Raw genomic sequence first — 24,514 nt, forward strand, 5'->3', positions numbered from 1 at the left:
TATTGAATTTTAGGAGTTCTTTACATATTTTGGATACAGGTCCTTTGACAAATATCCGTGTTATGTTTTCTTCCAATCTGTGGCTTGCCTATTAGTTTTCCTAACGTTGTCTTTCTTTGAGAAAAAGTTTTTTAATTTGATGAAGTTTAATTTATCAAAAATTTGTTTCATGGTTATTACTTTCTGTGAACTAAGGAACCTAAGTCTTGGAGATGTTTTTCTCTAAAACTTTTATAGTTTAAACTTTTCCTTTTTAGGTCTATGAGCCATCTCAAATTATTTTTTTGTGTACAACATTGAGATAGGAGTTGAGGTTTGTTTTTGTTTTTGTTTTTCTCATGGGAATATCTGACTGTTCTAGCAGCAACTGTTGAAAACACTTTCATTTCCCCCTTGAATTGCATTGGTGCATTGACTGAAAATTATTTGACTGCATATTTGTGGGTGACCAAAACATTTGACTCCAAGGGAAAGTGGGTGCTTTATTTCCAAGGACAGAATAATGCTATTTCTAAGTTTCCTGGGCTATGATCCATATCAAGCAACAGAACAAAGTTCATCAAAGTTCACGGCTAAAATGTATGGCTCATTTTCAGTGTCTCATTTGGTTTGTTGCAAGACTTTCCACAAAATTGTCCATATTAACTTAAATAGGAGCCTAGAGGCAGAGGTAATGGCCAACTTGCTTTTTATGTATATGAGCAAGTGATCAAGTCTATTGAATAGTTTTGGTTACAACTATGGATATTTTCAGTGCTCCTGTCCTAAACTGCATGTGCTTGGCGGGGGGGTGGGGAGACAGTCAAAACTAAACCACTGTTGCATAAATCCAAATAAATAAATACTGCAAGAATATTTGACGAGTCAGTGACAAACTCTTCAGTTGTCTCTACAAGGAGGGAAGGATAGCGAGGCTCCCAGGGTATAGAACTGTTCTAAAAATAGAGATGACCACAGAAGAAAGGTTTTTCAGAATCAACTTCTTAAAAGATGCCAGCACAGCCCTACTCTACGCTGAAGCTTTGGAAATCAGCCTTCTGCCCAGCCAGTGGCTCCCACCTGTCCTGTCATTTCAGGAGTTTGAAGAGTGAGGTGGGCTCAGGAAGTCTTTGGCAACCCAGTGAGAGCAGATGTGAGGCCGCCATTCTGGCCCGGGGCCCTGCAGGTCTGCAGGGATGTCTCTGCAAGGTAAGGAGCATCAGTGTTTCACGTTCCCACTGGATGTGAAACCGTGTTGAGCGCACAATGCCAGCCACTGTCCCCGACCTGGCCTGGGAGCCTGGGGTGGAGGGAGGCAAGTGCTGTGGTTATGAAAGGCTTTGCATGCCAGCGAGCCAGGCCTCTAGATGAACCTGTTTATCTTGTTGCAGGAAACGGCACTTTATCCAGGGAGTTAATTCAAAAGTGAAAGGCATCACATGGGACGTCAGCTGGATACTCCCAACCCAACTTGCCCTCCTCTCCATCTCGAAACCTCTAACTCAGCTAAAACACCATAAACCGAAAATTGTATTTAATTAGCTTAGCTACTGGAGATCCTCAGATCTGTTCACTTGATGCAGGGACATGCAAACCCAAAACAATACAGTTCGTGTTGGGAAGCTAAGCTCTCTCCAAAGGATGACTCGGGTGTGTTAAGGACCACGGCTGGGCTTTCTGACCCCAGCTCTGGGTCCTGTGGTGTATTTGTACACGTGGAAATCAGGCATGGGGGTAGGAAAAAGGGAATTCTAGAAAAGGAATGAGTGGGAAAGACTAAGACAGACAGACAGGCATACAAGGTAGTAAGCCAGGGATGTGTGTGTTTACTGAAAGTCAGAGGCGTTCTGTATGTGTGATGGGAAGGAAAGGGAAGAAAAACTGTGTTGAAGAGAAGGAAAGAAAAGATATATGTGGCCAAGGGAGAGGAAAAAAAATGCAGTGTGTGCATTAGAATAAGCAAGGGCTTGGAGTGAGACGTACCTGGGTACCTATTATTGCTCCTACTAAAGTAATAATAACAACAACACGAAGGAGGAAAAGTCACTTTTCTTGTGTGCTTAACTGTGTTCTGATGCAGCGTTAAATACTTTTAATGTATTATCTCATTTTTTATTTGCAACAACAGCCTGGGTACGAGACATTATTATCCCCATTTTACAGATGAGGACAGTGAGGCCCAGAGAAATTAGTGACTTGCCATGGTTCTATGGCTAGCTAACATGCAGAGAAACTGCGAGTTGAAAACAGCTCTGGTTGACTCTGAAGCTTGTGATCTTAACCTCCACACAGTAAATGAATGACAGGCATCCATCCAGGAAACTCACTGGGCTTCCAACTGGTTCAAATTCTGCCTCTGCCCTGTGACCTTGGATAACCTCTCCGATCTCTTTTGTGTAAAATGTAAACTAAAGCCTCTGTTTCCCAGCTCCCAGAGTTGCCTGGAGGACTAAATGAGGTAACACACGCAGAGGTGCTTGGTAAATTGTTAAAGGACTAGACAAATGTGAGAGCTTGTTAATTGGGGCATTTTTGCATGTTCTGGTTTCTCTGTTCCTTTGCAGAGATGTTCCCACTTGTGAGCCTGCATATCTGTTTATTTATTCCATGAAATTAGATGCTCCTTTTCATCCAAACACACGTGTCCTTTTTCCTTCTCACCTGTTCCTTCCTCTCACCAGGGCAGCCACCTTTGACTGCTCCCAGGCTCCAAAAGACACGCAAGTTTGAAGTTCAATAGAAGAATCACACACAGCAGATTCCAAATGGCCCTTCAGCCAGAGTAAGGAAGGGATGTTCATTTCCTGTATCTTACTAAGGGGTGAGGAATAGAAATGTGTGGGTTAATTAGCACATGAAAATTTTTTCAAGTCTAATAAATATAACTGAAGTCAGGGCTGGCTGAGCTACAGAGGCAAGGAATGGCCATGACTTGGAGTCTAATCTTCAGTTCACTCAGGATCCAGGGTCGATCAGGCTTAGCAAAATCAATGAGCATTAACCACACTCTGAAATATAATTTCCAAGCTGCGTGTTAGGCTCTTTTAGGTGCATGGAAAAGTGAAGGCCAGGTGCCCTGAGGAGATGAGAGTTTATTATTAGGCTAAACAGGCAGAGAGGAAGACCACCAAACTGTGCTAAGGGCACGATGCTCTCATGGACCAAGTACTCCTCTGACCACTGCATCCCGCAGACCTGGAGACAACAGGAATGTGGCCTCTCGTCACACAGGGATGTAGGACTGACCTCCCTCTGTTCACTGTGTCTTCACCCCAAGACAAAGGTTGATCCGGAGCCATCGTCACCATTCTATATGGAGTTTTGAAACCAGGCAGAGTTTCACATGAGCCATCTCATTAGTGATTGGCCAGACCGACTGGCCAGACTATAAGTGGGTGTCTTTTAGGGACATTGATAATCGATTCAGTTACTAGAGGCCAAGGCAGCTGGTTTAACTCAGACACGTGGCACAAACCATGTGCAACCAGATGAACTTGGCATGGCTCTCCTTTAGAAAGGAGCTCCGGGCATGCCAGGTATGTTGAACTTGAAGCAATACTTAAAAGTTTGTGTCAGCTGGACAGCACGTTCCCTGCCCTGCAGGGACCCTGTGCATGGGAGCGTTCTTGCTGAGCGTGGAGTCAGAGCATGGCAAGTGAGCTGCATGGCCTTGATGACACCAGGCAGTGCCAGCCGGGCGCAAAATTCTTGCTGGGACTTCTTTCTTTCCCACTGAGTACCTGGGTGGACATGGGCATTTCCATCACAGGGGCTCAGAGCCAGGGCTAGAGAAAGTGGAAAAAGCCCAGGGTGGGGTTAGGTCTTCCCATACTGACAGACACAGTCTAGACTCACCTTGTTCCTACTCGTTACATCTCCCAGGCTGGTCTTCACACAGAGCAGGGAACATTAAGACTGATTAAGACTTGAGGTGCTTTCTGCAGGTCTGCCTTCCTGCTTCCGCAGGTCCTCTTCTCCATGATGGAAAGCTCCCCTGGGCCAAGCTCCATGCTGGGTGCTGAGGATTAAAGCACAGGAGAGAAGTACGGGGTTCCTTGCAGTCAGGTGGGGAGACAGCCACTTGCGCAGCTACCTACGTCAGTGTGATCTGTACAACTGAGAGAGGAGAAAGGAGTGTGAAGAGGGAAGTGACTGCCTCTGCCTGAAGGGCTGAGCAAGTCTTCACAGAGGGGCCTTGGGAAGGTTTTGTAGATAGAATAGGAGTAGATTATGGAGGTGGGGAATGGGGGAGGCATGCCAGGTACAGGGTGACAGGCACGGACTAGCACAGTCGGAACTACAGGCTGATCAGTTTCTGGAATGCAGAGCTTACGAGAAGAATGACACTGATGATCTGAACCATGACAACTACTATTTGTAAAGCACCGACCGGGCCAGGCTCTGTGCTAAAAACTTCGCATCATCACAGTCTGTCTTTGAAACAACCCTATGAGCCAGGCACGAACATTTTTCTATTGGGGAAAATTCTTGGTTGTGTCATAAGCCAAAGTCACACTGGCTGAGGCAGATGTGGCCAGTTTGGGAAGCTTTCTCTTCACCTTTCCATTGACTCTTGTTTCTCTCTCTCTGCAAACTGGCCTCATCCGTGTACTACGTGACGTCCAGTCATGCAGGATTTTCACATCTTTGGCTGTCCTCCCCAGAGAGGGATTAACTCTTTCTTGCTTTTAGTTTAAAAACAAACAAAACGAAAAACAGAGAGCGGGGCCAACGTGGGCCTAGCTTAGGTCATGGGCATCCATTCTGGGATTAATCAGCAGTGAGCTGTAGATGGTTAAGAATGTGACCACCCCAACTGGGACCAAATGGCTGGAGTGGAAGGACGAGCAGTTCCCAAGAGGAGGGGACTCTTGAGAGACAAAAATCACAGATGCCCACTGCGTTCTTTATTTTAGGCATAAGGATATCGGCCCTCTGAGAGGCTGAATAACATGCTGAGGTCACCCAGCGAATAAGCAGCAGAAGCTGGAGCCCAAGCTGAGTCTCTCTCAGTGGTTCTCAAACAGGGAGGATTTTGCCCCCTCCCCTTGGCACATGGGGCAATGTCTGGAGATATTTCTGCTCCTCTCAACTCAGGGTGGGAGGTGGGGCTGCTTCCGGCATCCTGTGAGCAGGGGCCAGGGATGCTGCTAAAACCCTACACTGCACAGGACAGCCCCACGAGGAATGATCTGGCTCAAGGATGTCAGTAGTGCCGAAGCTGAGAAGCCCTTGCCCATCTGAGCACGAACGCCACTCCCTGACACGGCCCTCCGCTCTCAAAGGGCCTCGCCTGGCCTTTGGCGGCTCCCAGGCCTCCTCGCCACACGTTTATAGACAAGCGTGCTGGGTTGCTTCAGCCTCGTGCTCCAGGTTTTGTTTCTCAGCAGTTCCTCCGTCAGAGAGCAGCCTTCTTGTTTCCCAGCGCTGGGTTCAACTTTCACTCAACGTGAGCGCTAACTAGATGCCAAATAATGGGCGCATGAAAGTTAAACCCTTTGGAGCTTTAAGCATTTTATCAAAACTAAAATTGACAGTCTAATAAAATACCTCCCACCCATGAGGATTATATCCGGTGTCTACCTAGCACTGTTTTACCATGAGGAGGGATGGGTTTGCAATGAGGTCACCAGATTCTTTCATCTCTCCGCTCAAGGTTAACAGCACAGTCCGTGGCCACGGAAAGGTTCCTTGGGCAACAGAGTTGGTGGATTTGCCTGGGTTTTGTCTTCTCCTAGGTGATCCGTCAGGTGTTGGCTACAAGAGGAGACAAGGAGAGGCGTAGAAAAACAAGTTCATTAAACCTGCAGGTCCTAGAAATGGGAGGCCTGGCTCCCCACGCAGGGCCACCTGGGGAAGCACCAGCACTGGTCAGGAGGCAGAGGGGGCAGGAGTGAGGGGGGATTTGAGGCCATGACCTTAACTGGAGTTTCCCCAGGGAAAGCACGGCAGGGAAGGGTAAGCAGTCTAGAATTGGCTAGTTTAATCATTTCAGGGGGCTCCGGGCTATAGGGGTGTGGCCCCTAGTGGCCTGGTGCCTGGCTCTGTCATTCACTGAGGCTGAGGACTATCGCCTCCTGGGATGTATGGGCCAGACAGGGGGCGTAGGGCTCTGGGCTGGCGAGTTTGTACATCAAAGGCATGCTCCCAGCCGAGTCCTCTGCTGTCTCTAAGAATTGCCTAGCCTCAAGAGGGGCAGTCTACCCTCCAGCCAGAAAGGTTTTTAAAGATGTCAAACCCTCATAATATAAAGAAACTAGAAAATATAAATGTGGCCTGGCTAGCATAATTTTCTAAATCAAGCAAGTAAGCTTAGATGCCACCATCCTCCCTAAGTTCCAGATACCTGAGAACGGGGTTCTCTTTGCCCAATAGTCTGAGTTACACTGCTCTTTCCTTCTGCTCCTAAGTAAACCAGTTCTCCCCTTTTTGTATTTCCCTCCCTCACTGGCACCACTTTGCCCAGTCACCAAGTTAGAAGCTACAGAGCTGAGCCTTCTTTCTGCCTCATCCCCCAGTTGGACTTTTTGAGAACTAAATGCAGTATTTAAAATCAAAGGCAGATTCTGTCTGTCTTCCAGAGGTACCTTCTCCTTTCTCTCCTCAGTGCCACTGCCTTGGTTAAGACTTGCTTCAGCTCTTCCTTAAAGGGGAACCTCCTTATTCGCTCCTGTCTGTGCACGTTCCCTTTTCACTCCCACCCCAAAATAGTCCTCCACCAAAGTTAGCTGTCAAAAGTCCAACTGGGTTTTGTTTTGCTTTACTTAGGAGCCGTCAGTGCATCTATGCTCCCCGAAGAATGAAACCCAAGCTTCTTATCGTGCAGAAGACGCCCCATCCCAGGTGAGTACCCACCTCCAGATTCATTCTGGTTCCTGCCCCATATCCTCCTGCCCTTCACCTGTACCCCAACCCCACCAGCAGGGGGCAGCATGCAGTGCTTAGTCGGGGACAGCTCTGGAACAAGACCTTGGAGCTCACATCTGGGTTCCACTGTCTGTCAGTTGGATGATTTGGGGACAAAGCTCTTAGCTTCCTGGTGCTTTAGTTTGCCCAACAGCACTTGTACCAACCTCACAGGCAAGAAGCAAATGCATCCATAACACATGCAGAACTTAGACTAGAGCCTGACACGAAGCGTAAGCTCAATAAACACGTTGTCATGCTTTCACACCTCCTGCTCACCTCCTTTCCTCATCTGATGAACGCCTGTCTCGACCTTCAGGGTTCACCTCAGCTGTCACTCCTGGCTGAAGCCTTCCTGACGCCCCCGGAAAGAGCTAGTCCTGTTTTGTGGTCCTGAAACGCTTGCTTACATGTCCATCTCCCCCTCTTCTCTGCAAGGGTGTGGTCCCTTCCTCTTAGTATCCATCACCATACCTGGCACGGTACCCACCACATAGGAGATGCTCAGTAACTGTGAAGGCATAAATATACAGATTTCATGGGGGCAACACCAACATTTAGAGTCCTCTGCCGGGGTCATCCGAACGTACTGATCAGTTTGCCCAGCACTTTTTCCCCTAATTCTCACATTTCAGCTATTCCTACTTGCCCACTTTTGAAACCATGAAAAATGAACTCATTTACAGAGTTCGGTGGCTGGTCCTTCCACCTCTACCCGTCAGCTCTGATCCAAGTCTGAGTGTCAGTCGTGTTTGTTATCAGTGCTTCCCAGACTCTCCACTACCTCTCTGACTTGGTTACTGCTCACCCGCTGAGACCAACCCTTGACTGTTCAGCACGCCTTCCTCACTAGTCTCTGCGCACACGGCATCAGAAGGGTTTCCTGTCCAGTGAGACCGGCCACCAGGTCTCCAGCTTGTGGCCCCAGTTCCTCCACAGTCAGTGCTTAAGTAATTTCAAGTCTCCAATGATTAGTAATCTGGGTATCTCCTACCTCTGCCTCATAGCCCTGGGTTCTCAGCTAAGAAAATGGCAGGCAGCCTATGGGAGTTCCTCTCTCATTAAAAAAAAAAATCTTACAATATTAGGTCATTTCAGTCCCAAAAGACAGAAGCCACGCTCCGTTGTTCTTCACCAGCAGCTGTCAAGTTTTATAGACCAACGTTTAGAGGCGCTGGTTAGAATGCAGGTCCCTGGACCTGCTGCTGGGGGTTCTTGTTCAGCAGTCTGGGGTTAATTTTTTTTAAGGGCTCAATTTCTTCTCCCCTTCCCTCTTAACAACTAAGGTACTGTTTATAGCTACCTGCTTTGTACTTACTAAACTTAGGTTCTATAAGAATCTGAGATCTTGTAAATACTGCATATCCTATTTGAATCCGCTTCCCTTGTATTGAAAAAGATTATGCCAAAACTCCACAGAGCTTGGGTTTTCACTAGATTTCAAGTGGAGCTATCAACTCACAGCTGACGCGCAGCTCAAAGGAAGCATAAGGGCTTCTTTTCATTCCCCTGAGAACATCAGATATACCTTAGTATTTGTACACATTTTGTGCTTCATCCATAGAGAAGCAGCCACTTCAGCACTGGCATCCCTGGTTACCAACAGGCAAATCAGAGATTTCTGCATTTATTACTATTCCTTTCTTCAGTGGTCTGCGGTGAGGTCGAAGTAGCTGCCTTTGTGTCATGGTTCGCAGTTCCCTTGGGCTACCCTAACAAATTCCCACAAGCTTGGTGTCTGAAAGCAAAAGGAATTTTTGTCTCACAGTTCTGGAGGCCAAAATGGAAGGTGTCAGAACCAGGGTCCCTCCAAAGGCACTGTGGGAGAATCCTTCCTCATCTCTTCCAGCTTCTGAGGGCTCCAGGCATTCCGTGGCTTGTGATGGCATCACTTCTGTCTCCACCTTCTCCGCCACATGGCCTTTGCCTCTGATGCGTGTCCAACATCCCTCTTCTCTCTCTTATAAGGATACCAGCCATTGGATTTAGAACCCAACCTAAGTACAGGAGGATTTCATCTGGAGATCCTTAACTTAATTTTGTCTGTAACGATGCTATTTCCAAAGAAGGCCACATTCACTGGTCCTGAGGGTTAGGACTTGGACTTAGCTTCTTGGTGGGACCAAATTCAGCCCCCTGGAGAGGGTTATTCTGATTTATGGGGTTCTGGGGTTATACTGTAAAAACGCTGCCCTTGGTCCTGGATCAGTTTGAGAGCTTACCTTTACACTAGTTTTCACGATCTCTAGACAGTTTTCTACTAGGATAGTAAGCTGAAAAATAAGAAATAAAAGCGAAAATGCTCCCTACCCTGGGCAGAGCACATCTTCCTTCCCGCGTTGTTATGATGGAAGAGAGGGAGGGCAAGGAAAAGCAGAAGGACTGGCTTCCTTCCTCTGCTCCACGTGGCTCCCTCCCCTCCCTTCCCCCTCCCCTCTCCCCTCTTCTCTTTCTTCCTCTCTCTCTTGAATGCTTGGTCTTTCCTTTTCCAGCCACCAAAATAAGATTTTGGCTCTAAAAGCAAAGTTCTAGGCTCAGACACTGCCTCTTCACCAAATGTGCTGAGCCTACTGCTGGAAACGTAGACATTAAATGCATGAATCCAAGAACAAACACACCAACGAATGGAAGCATTTCCTCTTCTTTCAACTCATTCAGGGTTTTGTAGATTAAACTTGGGGGGAGGGGTCAAGCCTTCCTCCCTATAATCCTTATCCTGGTTTTCTCCCCCCTTATCAGCTTGGTTTTTACCATCGAGATAAGATTCCTCCTCTTTCTCTTCCTGTGTGTTAGTCACATTCCCCCACCTGTTTCAAACCAAAGAAGTCTGAAACCAAGGCTCCACAATAATATCTGCTTTTTCAGCAAAATTATGGGTGTCTTAATTTCATGGTTGCAATCTGTCTTGTCTACAAGGGCCCCGTCTCTTTTACCTTGTGTTCATTTCCTGTACACCTAAGCCTCCAACTATCAGTTACAAATCCTTTGGCTGGTGCCCCCTTTTTAGACAAAACACATTTTACCTTTTATACAGCCTTCAATCCCTTCTACTCCACAGTAGATCTGGGTCCTAGAAGCTTTCCAGAAGCTGTGACGTCCTTGACGTTGGGATCAGGGCCAGTCACATGGGAGTCCACCCTGAAGCTCTGCCTCTGCTTTGGCAAAATCTGGCCAAAAAACACCTGTTCACTCACTGGTGTCTACCTCTCCCATCCCAATACCCCTGCTTTTCATTCTTCCCGCAGCGAATCCACTCTATGTAATGACATGGATGAGTCTCACAAATACAGTATGAATGGAACCAAAAAGTTAAGAACCAAGAGTATGCACCATGGCTAAAGTTTCTGTGGATCTAGAATCCAGTAATGTAGCCATCACTCTGGGAGGGATGGGTAGGGGACTGATAAATATTTAACACTTGGCTCTCAGGAAAACAAAGTCATGCTGATTTCCCTGGTGCAAATACTCCTATCTTGACCAATTTCAAACTGCTAACGTGATGTCACTTAACATGGAGTTGGGAAAAGCTGTGCCGTAGCACAATGTTATGCGGGATTTCCACTAGACAGATAGATGTAAATACTCTCAAGAGCATAAATCATAACAAAATGTAGAGAATGCTTTGGAAGTGGTGAATTTCTAATATTTATTACCATTCCCTGTAAGTGCCAAATAATCTGTTCATCACCTCATTCACATGCAAATTTGAAAGCCCCAACAGCTAATAAATGTCCTCTGAGATACAGAATTAAAATAACTTCAAATGTCCAACTACCCTCTTGATTTCCACAGGTCTCAGATCCTCCTAGTCTGTCCATATTTATTCAGTGTATCAGTAAATGTTTTCTGAGCTATGTTCCAAGCAACTTTCTTTTTCTTTTTGACAGTTCTACTGAAGTATAATTGACCTACGGCAAACTACATATGATTAAGTACACAATCTAAGTTGTTTTTTTAAATCAAGGTAGATAGTTTGATTCATCTTGATTTATTTATTTGATTGTGATTTGAGGAGCACTGACTTTTTTCTTTTTCTTTTAAATTTTTGGCAGGGGGGTAATTAGATTTATGTATTTATTCATCTATCTATTTATCTGTTTATTTATGTGGAGGTACTGGGTATTGAACCCAGAACCTCATGCCTGCTAAGCATGTGCTCTACCACTGAGCTACACCCCCCCTAAGTTCTGATATCTGTATACACCCACAAAACCATCACTACAATCAAGATAATAAACACGTCCACCACCCCCAAAATTTCCTGGTGCCCCTTGCATCCCCTCCCTCTTCCTGCCCTGCCCTCCCCTATCTCTAGGCTACACTGATCTGCTTTCTGTCACTTTACATTAATTTGCATTTTTTAGGATTTCTTACCTTGGCTTTTGATATACTTTATTTAATTAGAAGTTTACATACAATTTTTTCGATAGTAGCTATGTTTAACAACCAGTTCATAAATTTCTGAAAATTGGATCCTCACCACTCATAAGCCATGAGGGGCCAGCTTCAGTAGGAGAAAAGGGTGGATAAGTGAATGGAATGGGACATGAGGGGAGATTCTGGGCTTGCGTAATGTTTTGTTTCTTGATCTGGGGGCTGGTTAGAGATCTTCGCATTGTTAAAATTTAATTGAGCTGAGCACTTACAATATGTGGACTTGTCTGAACTTACCTTGTACTTCAATAAAATTTACCCCCAAAAGGCACAAGAATTTAAAAAGGTGGGAATGTTGAGGGGAGGGTATAGCTCAAGATCTAGAACACGTGCTCAGCACGCACGAGGTCCTCGGTTCAATCCCCGGTACCTCCTCTACCTCTCTCCCCACCAGGTACCTCCTCTACCTCCCTCCGCACCACCACCCTCCCCAAGATAAAATAATTAAAAAAAAAAAAAAGGTGGGAGTGTTGGATCACTTTTCTTCCCAATTATTTAAAACCCTTCTCTGGCTTTCTGCTGCATTTCAGCTAGTATCTAAGTTCCTTACACAGCTCTCAGCCCTGCCCTGCAGACTCTAGCCCCTGATAATATTCCCAGCCTCACTTATTCAAACCTCAATTCCTCAAACTTGTTAAGTTCTTTCCAGCCTCAGGGCCTTTGCACAGGCTATTCCGGCTGCCTGGAGCTCTTTCCTGCCACTTTCCAGAACCCTACTTCCTTCTCAGCCTGGACTGCTCAGTCAAAACTTCACCTTCCCAGGTCTGGACCCCCGCAGCTGCCCTCTCTAAAGTCGAGCTACTCTTTTTCTCAAAGTCTTATTTGTTTCTTTCTAAATACTTTTAAAAATGTGTAACTGTTTTGTTAATTTGAGTATGGCCTGTGCCCCTCCTAAAGTGTAAGTTCTCCGAGGCCAGAGATAGTATGTCTCTCACGGATCAGTGTGACCTGGGCGCACGGTCAGGCTCCGAGCTGCTGCTCAGCACAAACCTAGTGAGTGAAGCTGTGAATCTGGGGCTTTGTTGGGTCATATGGGGAAGCGGGGGCGCGGCCCGAGGGGTGTGGCCGGAAGGGCTGGGAGGAGAGACGCCGCCCGGTGTGCAGCCTGGGAAGCACCTGGGGTTGCTCCTGCACCAGCTGCGGGTTCTACATCCTCCTTCCCGCGAGAGTCTGGTACAGCCTCCTTCCCGCGAGAGTACGAGTGCGAATTTTGCAGACCATCCAGCTCGACCCCAGCACCCCTCCGTTTCCAGATGAGGACCCTGAGTCCCGGGTTCCCCGGCTCAGAAGAACCCGGTTCCTCGGCCCCATCCAGAGCTCATGCCTTTTCATCACGATGTCAGAAGCCTGGGGTGGGGGGCAGGGCGAGGGGATAGGAGGAGCAGGGGTTTTTAACAAACGCAAGAGAAGCTGGCTTCCTAACTTCCTCCTTCAGCATCTGTGGACCAACAGCCGAGACTCTTAAGCCTCAGTTTCCTCATCAATAAAACGGGGGTCATAATGATTACTTTGGGGGGCTCTTGTGAGGAATGAAGGAAACACTGTGTGTAAAGCAACGATCTCATTCTTGGTAGTTAGTAGAAACTCTGTTGGTCGGCAGCAGCTCGTGGGGGCTGAGCAAGATCAGGTCTCTCTTCCCTGTTGCACAGATTTATTTCCTAATCGTGGCTCTGACTGTTGTCCAGTATAATTAATGCCCTGGCAGTGGGTTGACATTCACAGGCCTTAAATGTGTAAGAAAAGAGCTTGTACCACAACACGGTGCTCACACATCAGGCTTCTGCCACTGAACGTCTAATGAATTCATCCCTTCAGGCACTCAAAAGAGTGAGAAAACTCAGGTTTCTGAGAAAACAGAAAGCTCAGGTTGGAGGAAGAGCTATCTCTGACAGTTACAAGTAATGGAGTCAATAATGCCTCACTTTCCCAAAGAATTGGAACCTTTTTTTAACGTCAAAAATATAGCAAGACATCTCTTGGCAAACATATGTAGTGATGTTCCCTCCTTAAGAACAACCTTTCTTAATTATCAGTATTTTTTTTTTAAATTGAAGTATAGTTAGTTTACAATGTTGTGTTAATTTCTGGTGCACAGCACAACAGTTAATTCATATATGTACATACATATGTTCGTTAATTATTGGTATTTAGTTTCCCATTAAAACTTAATCACATTGACCTCAGGGCTTCCAGGCATTAAGATGATATGCTGAGTGAAAAGGGCGGGTGGGGCAGGGCACTGATGTATTTTTAGTACATACTTTTTTCCAAACACTGGGTTAGGTGTTAGCTTCCCTATGAAATAGGCATACTCCACTTCAGGTTTAGGTATGAAAGGAAATATACCAGTTAGATGCCACAACAAAGAGGTCCCAAATGTATAGCAGTTCCAATGGTTAGAAGTTTCTCTCTCTGTCACATAACTCTCCATAGGTAGGCAGCCCAGGATCAGCAGGTGTCCGTGCATCCTCGAGACAGTGCTTTCATTTCTGAATCCAAGATGGCTGCTTCCTCTGCTGTCATGGTGTTTGTATCCCAGACAGCAAAGTCAGGGAAAGGTAAGGTGATCAGCAGTACCACACATCATTTCTGCTCACAGCCCTCCGTAACAATGGTTTCAATAATATAGAAGTTTCTCTTTCATGTAACAGTCTGAAGTGGGGGCCGCTACAGTATCAGGAACCATATTTGTTCTGATTATTCCACCATCCCCCATAGTTTACTATCTTCTACATAGTGGAAGGAGGTCCACCACGTGGTCCCCATGCCAGCCAACAGAACCAGGGGGAAGGAGAAGGAAAAGACAACTCTTTTCTTTTAAAGAGCACAATCTAGAAATAGTTCACAACAATTCTGCTTGTAGCCTATTGGCCAGAATTTGGTCACGTAGCCAAAATTGGCTGCAAGGGAAGTTGAGAAATGTGCCTAGCTAAAACTGGGTGGTTCTATTGGTAGAGAAAGAAGAAATAAATGCTTGAATGCTTTCTGGTTAGAAATAAACCTTTCTGTGAGAGTCAGCATAGGGTATGTGCAAGGCAGTGGCACAATCTGACTGATTGTTCAGGAGTCGTTATGGGTGTGAGAGGAAGGTACATGCAGATGCATAAGCAGAGAAGCAGAGAGACCAGCTGAGAAACAGAGGTAGCTTGGTCTAGGGTAGTAGTAGCTGAAATGGTGAGAAGTGATCTGACTTGGGGTATATTTTGAAGTCTGCTTTCAAAAGCCCTCAGCGGGATTTTCTGAAGGGTTGGATGTGAAGTGAGACCAAGAAAGAGGCACTGAGGATGTTAGGATGAATGGCTTCGTCACGTCATAAAGGGTGCAGCTCAAACACTGAAGTTTTCCTTGGACCACTGCTTCGTGGCAGTCATGCTGTCACATCATCCTGGTTTTTCTTCCTAAAACGTATCTCCATCTGAAAGGATCTTGTTTCGTTTTCTGTTTGTTTACTTATTTCCTGCCTCCTCCCAGTAAAAAATATGCTCCATGGAGTGGAAACTGCATCCATCCTCTTCGTGGCTCTGCTGTTAACATCTAGAGCAGTGCCCAACACATAGTAATACGAGTGGTAGCCAACATTTATTTAGTATTTGTTGAATGGGTAAGTTAAGATAGATAGCTGGTGTACCTGAAGATATCAGAATAAAAAGAAAAGTTAAATGATATAATAAGAAAATGGAATAATAAAACCAAAGAGCTACACGTTGAAGGATTTGTAGTGTTTTTTAAATAATTAAATATTGATCAATGCTATCACATAATCTTTGTGAAGCTGTTACTCTAAAGTTCTACAAGTACCCTCACAGAAGAGTAAGGTTACTTTAAAAGAAGAAATACTCAGGCTGATCACAAACCTTCCCTCAGCCCAACAGATAACAAAAAAAATAACAAATAGAAAAAAAATAAGCCATCTCTAGAGATCGAAGAGGGAAGGGAAGTGACTCAAGAATTCTAAAACAATCAAATTGTCATTCTCCACCCCAAAACTATTAGAACTAATAAATGAATTCAGCAAGGTTGCAGGATAGCAAGATTACTATATAGAATTCTGTTGCATTTTTCTAAATACTGATAATGAAATATCAGAAAGAGAAAGTAAAAAAAAAAAATCTAATTTAAAATTCCATCAAAACAAGCAAGCAAAAAACAAACAAACAAACAAATAAAACCTCCCCACTGGAATAAAATTAACCAAGGAGGTGAAAGACCTATACACAGAAAACTATAAAACACTGATGAAGGAAACTGAAGGTGATTAAAAGAAATGGACACATATCCAGGCTCTTGGATTGGAAGAATCAATATTATTAAATGGCTATTATACCCAAAGCAATCTACAAAACTAATGTGATTCCTGTCAAAATACTCAGGACATTTTTCACAGAACTAGAACAAATAATCCTAAAATTTATATGGAATCACCCAAAGACTTAGAATTGCCAAAGCAATACTGAGAAAACAGAACAAAGTTGGAAGTATAACCCTCCCAGACTTTCGACTATCCAGTAAAACCACAGTAATCAAAACAGTGTGGCAGTGGCACAAAAACAGACACAAAGATCAATGGAGCAGAATTGAGAGCCCAGAAATAAACCCATGTACCTATGGTCAAGTAATCCATAACAAAGGAGGCAAGAATATACAGTGGAGAAAAGACAATATTTTCCACATGTGGTGCTGGGAAAGTCAGACAACCACAGGTAAAAACATATACAAAAACAATCTCTAATCTCAAAATGGCTTAAAGACCTAAATGTAAGACATGAAACCATTAAACTCCTAAAAGAGAACATAGTCAAAACATTTTTGGACATAAATTGCAGCAATATTATCTTGGATCAGTCTCCCAAGGCAAAAGAAATAAAAGCAAAAATAAACAAATGGGACCTAATTAAACTTAAAAATTTTGCACAGCAAAAGAAACCATTAGCAAAATGAAAAGACAACCTACACCACTCACAAGGGGTTACTATCCAAATACACAAATAGCTCATACAACTCAATGTCAAAAAAAAACAAAACAAACCAATCATCAAAAAATAAGCAGAAGACTTGAAAAGTCATTTTTCCGAAGAAGACATACAGATGGCTAACAGGAACACGAAAAGATGCTCAATATCACTAATTATTAGAGAACTGTGCATCAAAACCACAGTGAGATAGCACCTCACGCCTGTCAGAATGGCTATCACCAAAAACGTCTACAAATAATAAAAGTTGGAGAGGATGTGAAGAAAAGGGAAAACTTGTACACTCTTGATAGATATATAAATTGGTGCAGCCACTATGAAAAACAGCATGGAGGTTCCTTTAAAAACTAAAAATAGAACTACCATATGACCCAGCAATTCCACTCCTGGGTATATATCCAGGAAAAAAAATGAAAACACGGATTTGAAAAGATACATGCACTCCAATTTTCATAGCAGCACTATTTATAACAGCCAACACATGGATGCAACCTAAGTGTCCATTAACAGACAATTGGATTATGAAGATGTGGTGTGTGTGTGTGTGTGTGTGAGTGTGTGTGTGTCTGTGTGTCTGTGTGTCTGTGTGTGTGTGTGTGTCTGTGTGTGTGTACGTATATATATAAAACTTAGCCATAAAAAAGAAATGAAATACTGCCATTTGCAGCAATGTGGATGGGCCTAGGGAATATTATGCTTAGCAAAATAAGCCAGACAGAGGAAGACAAATACTATATGATATTATATATATGTGGAATCTAAAAAATAATACAAATAATGTATATACAAAACAGAAACAGACTCTGACATAGAAAAGAAACTTGGGGTTACCAAAGGCGAGCGGGAAGGGGGAGGGACAAATTAGGGATTTGGGATTAACAGATACAAACTACTACATATAAAATAGGCAACAAGGATTTACTGTATAGCACAGGGAATTATACCCATTATCTTGTAATAACCTTTAATGGAGTATAATCTGCAAAAATACTGAGTCACCATGCTGTACCCCTGAAACTAAAACAGTATTGTAAATCAACTATACTTCAATTTAAAAAAATTATCATTCAAATATGAAGAATTCTGGGAATATATCACTCATATCCCTTTTGGATTGAAAAGGTATCATCAGAGCCACTGAGCATGATTAGAATGAAGTATTTATGACAGGAGTGATGTTGAGGCATATAAAGATTATTGGTGAACACTGAAATATACCAAACATAAAGTGAATTTTTAAATCATTGTGGTTATAAAACAATGTAAAAGTTACAATTCTCAAAAGCTAGACAGTGTAAAATCATAACAGAATATGGATTTGGCATCTTTAACAGATGCCAAATTAACAGTGGTTTAAACAAGACAGAAATTTGTTTCTTCCTTTCACTGCAGTCTGACTGCGAAGAGTCCAAGGCTGATCTGGGCTCCATGGTATTAGGAACCCAGGATTTCTCTCTCCTGTTAGTCCCCATTCCCTACAGGGTGGCCCTCCTTGGACTGGTTGAATACGGCTCACCACCACATCCAATGGGTCTGTATTCCAGCAGCAGGAAAGGTTAAAAGAGGGAGGAGGACGAGAGGTCACACTCATGACTTCCACTCACATCCAATTAGTTGGTCACTCAGCAACAAGGGAGGCTGGGAAATCTAGTCTCTAGATGCATGGTACGTATCTACCTAAAACTTCTACTGTTATACAAGAAGTGGAGAAAAGGCATGTATGGGAAAGGGAGACACCATCAATCTTTGCCGTACTACTTCAGGGGCTGTTTTGAGGATGAAATGAAGTGTTAGGAGACATGCTTAATACCTATACCTGCAACACAGTGAGTATCCAGTAGTTACTGGGTATTATTTTTAAGTGAAAAGGAGCTTATTTTTTCTTCTAAAAATGTTGGTTATAAAGTATTCAAACAATATGAAAGAATACAAAAAAGTAAATGTCACTCTGAACCCGACATTTCGCGTTAACCACTGCTAATACTATGTTCATATCTGATAATTTATCAAGTGTTTGAGTCCCAATATGCAGTTACTTTTATAAATGTTTCAACATTTGAAAAAAAGAATATGTACTCTCTAGTTACAGGGTGTTTATCTAGGTTACTTCAACCACATCAGTTACATTTTACATTTTTGTGTTATGTTATTTGGTGCAAAAAGATTTACGATAGTTATACTTTGTGGTAGCTCTACTTCTCCTTGGTTTTACGTGTCTGATATTAACATCACACCTGTTCCTTCCTTTCTGCTTCCACTTCCCTGGACACTTGGGCTGCTAAAAGAATTTGCGCCAAGCAAATTCAGGACTTTAACAGGTTAATTTTTTTAAGGGCTCAATTTTCTTCTCCCTTTCTCTCTTAACAACTAAGATACCATATACAGCCACCTGCTTTGTACTTACTAATCTTAGGTTCTATAAGAATCTGAAATCTTGTAAATACTGCATATCCTATTTGAATCCACTTCCCTCATATTGAAAAAGATTGTGCCAAAACTCCAGGGAGTTTGAGTTTTCACTAGATTTCAAGCAGAGCTATCAACTCACAGCTAACGCACAGCTCAAAGGAAGTGTAAGGGTTTTTTTTTTTTTTTTTTTCTCATTCCCTTGAGAATGTCACATATACCTTAGTATTTGTACACATTTTGTGCTTCATCTGTAGAGAAGCAGCCACTTCAGAGTTGGCATCCCTGGTTACCAACAAGCGAATCAGAGCTTTCAAAATTTATTTTCATTCCTTTTGAATTCCTCTCTTTAAGAGGAAATTATGAGAGAAAGTATATCCTTGCTTATTTGCACCAATTTTCTTTCTGAGAAAATAATCATGATGATGCCAGGAACCGGCTGAGGGTGCCTACTGGGTGCCAAGCACTTTGCATACAGCCTCTTTACTCTGAGCCTTACAGCCACCCTGTCACATGAGCGTGACTCCCCATTGTGCAGCTAAGACTACTGAATGCCACAGGTGAAGGAGCAAGGAGTTACATACATAGACTAGTCGTGGCACGGGGTGGTGGGAGCTGGGGTTCGGACCAGTTCTGTTTGACTCCAAAATATCTGCTTATTCCACTGCTGGACTTCTGGGGGAAGCAGGAAGTTCTTTGTTTTCCTCTGTCTTGAGTAATGGTTCCTCCTTTTCTCTCCTTGGATGCTCTTTACTGGAGCCAATGAGAACACATTCCACATGCAGCTACAGAGATGCAAGTCTGAAGGAGTGGAAGGCTAGAGCCTGTTTAATTTACAGTTCAGCAAGCAAATACGATTTCCTTACATAAACCCTCCAGGAGGGTTGACGAGTTCAATCCTCTTGTTATTTCAGTGCTGTAATTCCAGAATATGCCTGAGTGATTTAACAAAGGAACACTGATACCAAATATTGCTCTCCATCTACTGCAAATGCCCTTCTGTTGTTGTTTAGAGTACATGAGCTCCGTAGGAAAACATTATTTCTAGTTTCAGAAACGCTAACTGCATTTAGAATGGCATTTTGCCATTTTGGGTAAAATTTTATTCATTACTTAGATTTTTTTCTTTCAACCAATGAAAACTCCTAATACGTAACTCTGGAAAAAAAAGAATTGTCCCTTTTGATTGCAGATACATTTCCGTTAATGTGAAGTATACTTGTAATACACAGTGTTTTAGCATCACGGGTCTAAAGGACCTGGGGATGGTTTAATGGGAAAGAGGAAAGGGTTTGGATCAAGCCAGCAGTTCAGAACTGGTCATGTGTGGCAGCATACCTGTAGATCTTTCCACAAATTCAGGCCCTTCTCCAAAATCACTGGTTCAAAATATTAAGAAGTGGAGTCACAGGCATGTGTACCGAAAAAATGTCACAGATGATTTTGATGCGCATCCCTGGTTAAGAACCCCTGGGCTAGACCATGCGTTCCTGGGATGGGACACTGAGTAGCAATGACAAAATATTGTCCTTAGAAATGCTGGCTCCCACTATGAACAATTCTTCTTCCTTTCCTTTTCCCCCACTCTTGGGGAAAAAAAGTAAGAAAAAAATTGTACAATGAAATAAACATGGGCAGATGTTCAAAGATGGGAGATCTGAATCACCTTGTTCTCAAGAAATGCACCTTCGTGATCTGTTCTGAATACCTGGTGCAGGCAGGGTTTAATGGCCACTTGCAGGGCTGGGAAAGAGTTTTTGAGAGCAGTAAGTGCAGTTTTTACTAATAAGGCCCAACAAAGAAATCAAAATACTTCCTTCTCATCCAATCATATGATGAACAGGATGGAAACAACATTGGAAATCCTGGGGTCCAGATGCTTCATATATGCTTGGAGAAGCTGAGCCCAAAGTTGGGGAAGTGACTTCTTCTATGTCCCAGAGCTTTTCTCTGTTGTACAAACTATGCAATTCAGTGACTAACTTAGGAATGCAAACCAAGCTCTCTCTCTTTTTTTTTTTTTTTTTTTTTTTTTGGAACCTTGCCTTACTGAAATTAGAAAGAACACAGAAACAGCTGTTCAACCAGGTCCAGAAATGAGATTCCACTCTTCAGTAAAACATCAACAATTTAGTCAAGAAGTGGTAAGGGAGGGGGGGAAAAAAAGATTTGGTGAAGCAGATTCTTTAGCAAAGTTGCCCATCTTCACAGAGTGAACTAATCAAAGCTACCTTTACGTTTGCTTTTCTGTCGGTGTGAATTGCTCTTTGTGGACAGATATTTAAGAGTAGATTTAGCTTGAGCTTCACTGCATTCAATTTTTCTGGATTTATCCCTCAGAGGCACGCTCTTGCAACCTCAGTCTGTCTCCCTTCTTCAGCCCCTACACACACATACCCTAAACAAAAGCCTTGGAGAGGAGACTAGAATAAGAGTTAAAGACTGTTATTAAATAATATCATTAATGTCTTGTTGCGAGGTGCAAAGCCCCGTGAAAAGACCAGCAGGACCCACAGGCAGGGCCATTACTTTCCTGTCAGTGCCATCCAGTTCCCTGGCCCAGTGGCATTATCTTGTTTTTTATTTCTGTAAAACGGCTTGCTTCTAGAAAAGCAGAACTTACCCCTAAGATTCTATTGGTTCCCTAAGCTCACTCCTGATTGGTCCATTTCTATCACTCCTTGGTCCAGTTCTAAAAAGCTCATTCCTGATTGGTCCACTTTGTTACACCTTATTTGCATACGATATTGCAAAGTCTAGACTGGCAGCCTATAAAAGCCTGTGTAAACCTATAGACAGGGTCCAGAGTTTGGAGTGTTAACACCTCTGGGCCTGCCAGCGTAATAAACCTGAGTTCTCCAACCCTCTGAGCACTGTTCGGTCTCTTGTCAGGATCCAGGTTGCTGTCACAACTGAGCTGTAACACACTTTGCTGCAACAGTTGGATGTTACGAGCTGAATTGTGCCCCACGCTACCCCTGCCAAATTCATATTATTAAGTCCTGGCCCTCCCGTACCTCACAATGTGATTGTATTTGGAAACAGGGTCTTTCAAAGAGTAATTTAGTTAAAATGAGGTCATTAGAGTGGGCACTAATCTAATATGACTGGTGTCCTTATAAGAAGAGGAAAGGAAATCAGGAAACAGACACGCACTGAGGGAAGATGACATGAAAACACAGGGAGAGGACGGCCATCTACCAGCCAAGGTTAGAGATCTCAGAAGAAACCAACCCTGCCAACACCAAGATCGCATACTTCTGGCCTCCAGAGGTGGGAGAAAACAAATTTGTTGTTTAAGCTGCCAGTCTTACCCCCAAGTGGTGTTTTGTCACAGAAGTCCTAGGGCATGAATACACTGGACCACAGGCTTCATCTGCCGTGGAGGGAAGAGTTAATCCCATCCTTTAATAAGTATATGATCTGAGTGGAAGGGCGATGTCATCACTTTGACCCTTTAGTTAAAGTGAGGACCTAGGCATGGGATGAGTTAAGGGGCTTCTGCGGGCAAATAGCAGAAAACCCAACTGCAGGTAACAAATGGGATGTGTTTGGCTCCAACAAGTGATACGTCAAGAGGTAGTGCAGGCTGCAGGTGAAGTTTGATCAGGGTGCGGCCTCCTCTGCCACTCCTTGTGTATCAGGCATGTGGTTGGGTTGGCTCCCCTCAAAGGTGGAAAGGTGGCATTGGTAGTTAAACTTCCTTCTCCATGCCCATCCGTGGAGAAAGCATGTCATCATGTAACCACTGAAACAAGTTCAGGCTTCCTCTGATTGAACAGTCATTGGCACACTTATAATACCAACAACAGTATCAACAACAAATGTTCACTGAGTCCTTAACAGGTGCCAGTCACCCTTCTGAGAGCTTTAGCTAAATTAACTCCTTTTAACCCTGATAAAAAGAGCGACAGGATGACAACAATTTGTTAATTCAATCAAAGCCAGTCCCTGAAGCTGAGGGGAGGTAAGCCACCCCCCTGCCCCCACCACACTCAAAGTATAAGGTCCTGATACAATGTGTGCAGAACATATATTAGGGAGAGAACCACAGTATGAAGTACAGCCATGTGTCCGCAAAATCAAAACTGCACCACGCTTCTCTTTTCTTTTAACGATCTAGCTTAACACAGGCAAAAAAGGAAGATATGTTCTACTTTCATTGTCCACATCACCTAAATTACTTTTCTCCTAACTGTCCTTTTGAGTGTCACAGTATTGTTTTCTCCTTGCAGGTACAGTTGCCAACCAAGCTGGGAAGCACACAGGTTTCAGGAAATTCCTTCCCACACAGGTAACCAGCTTTTCTCCTGTAAGGTACAGTGGCCCCTTGGGTCAAACGCAGGGCCTCTTTGAGTCTGCTGCTGTTCTGACGTTAGCAGAGAGGTGTGGAAACTTCTTGGCTTGTTCTGGCTTGTGTGGAACTACTTTCTCTGTTCCTCATGATTCATAGTAAGAAAGGAACAATCAGGGACAGGGATTTGTGCTGCTTTAGTGAGTCTCACTCCTGTCCTCCCTTCCCCCACCTCTCGGACATGCTACCTGATGTCTTGTAAGGATGAAATGCACGGATCTGATATTTTCCATTTTTCAAACTTGAATTCAATTAGAAGTTTAAAATGGGTCATGAAACTAGCAATGCACGTGATATGACTTATGACATGCTAGTAATCAAGAATCAATTTCATCAGGCTTCCTTGATTTGAAATAATTAATGGGCAACTTACTGTCAGAATGTTAAATATTTAAATACCACCTTGGTACAAAGTACTACAACTTTCTTGGAGAATAATTTGACAAAGCTTTATGAAAAGTCACAAAATATTTTTATCTTTTGTATAGCCATCCTGTTCCTGGGATTTACTTAAAAGTGGAGGAGGAAAAGCATCGTGCACAACTATGTTCATTAAAGACCAGCTTAGAATAACACAAATGGAAACAATATACATTCCAACTACATATATGGCTAAGACAAATATAGTAAAGAACTCCGTGAGGGAAATATTACGTAACTATTAGTAGTTCCCTTTGTTTGGAACACTTCCCCACCCCCTCTGCCTTACTTTTCTGCCAGCTAACTCCCACTTAGCCTTCAAGACTCAGGGTACCCACCCCTCCTTCTCTGTCTTATGTAACACCTGTGCACACTTCTATGGCTATCGAAGAATTTACAGCCCACGCAGTTGTAGCCCACTGGCTTTGCTCGTCAGCCTCTTCGACTGGATCGCAGCCCGTCGAACAGACCCCGCGCTTTGTGCAACAAGTCAAAACTCAGAACGCGTGGGGGCAAGAAATACAATTATTCCTAATACATAAAATTCAGGCCTCAGTTGATTCAAGGCTGCCTTCACACACACGCACACGCACACGCACACACACACACACACACACACACACACAGGCCCATTAGCACCACCATCCCCTCTGAAGTCTCTTGCGGAAGGTGAGAAATTGGCTTAACATCCTCCTAGGGGGAGGTGCAGAGGGCAGGAGATTAGAAATACAGCCTGCAGAACATTCCTGCAGGGCTCCAAGAACCATTCACGTTCTTTACTGTTTCCTTTGACAAAGTTGGTTTCCATGAATGTGGGAGTTCCGTCACAACACACTGGGACTGCAGAGGACCGGAGGGATTCGGTGGACACCGACACGCCACGCGCCCCGCTTATTTGCCCGCCCGACTTAGGAGCCGAGCGCCCCGCAGGGAGGAGAACCGGCGAATCCTCGCGGGCGCCCGGCGCTCGCGGACCCCGCCCGCCCCGCCGCGCCCGGCCGTCACGTTGGCTGCGGAGCGCCTGCCGGCTGCGCCCGGGCGGGAG

The 24,514-nt window shown here is 44.0% G+C and overlaps 1 long non-coding RNA gene across 1 annotated transcript; it reads left to right on the plus strand.

The window, feature by feature from the left end:
• The first annotated feature begins 1,076 nt into the window (after positions 1-1,076).
• Positions 1,077-23,877, plus strand: LOC116669285. Its single transcript, XR_004326644.1, has 4 exons — positions 1,077-1,188; positions 6,748-6,822; positions 22,931-22,989; positions 23,538-23,877. It is a non-coding gene; the product is annotated as an uncharacterized LOC116669285 (long non-coding RNA).
• Positions 23,878-24,514: the final 637 nt, after the last annotated feature.

This window comes from Camelus ferus, chromosome 16 (assembly GCF_009834535.1).
Source record: "Camelus ferus isolate YT-003-E chromosome 16, BCGSAC_Cfer_1.0, whole genome shotgun sequence".
Lineage (NCBI taxonomy): Eukaryota > Metazoa > Chordata > Mammalia > Artiodactyla > Camelidae > Camelus > Camelus ferus.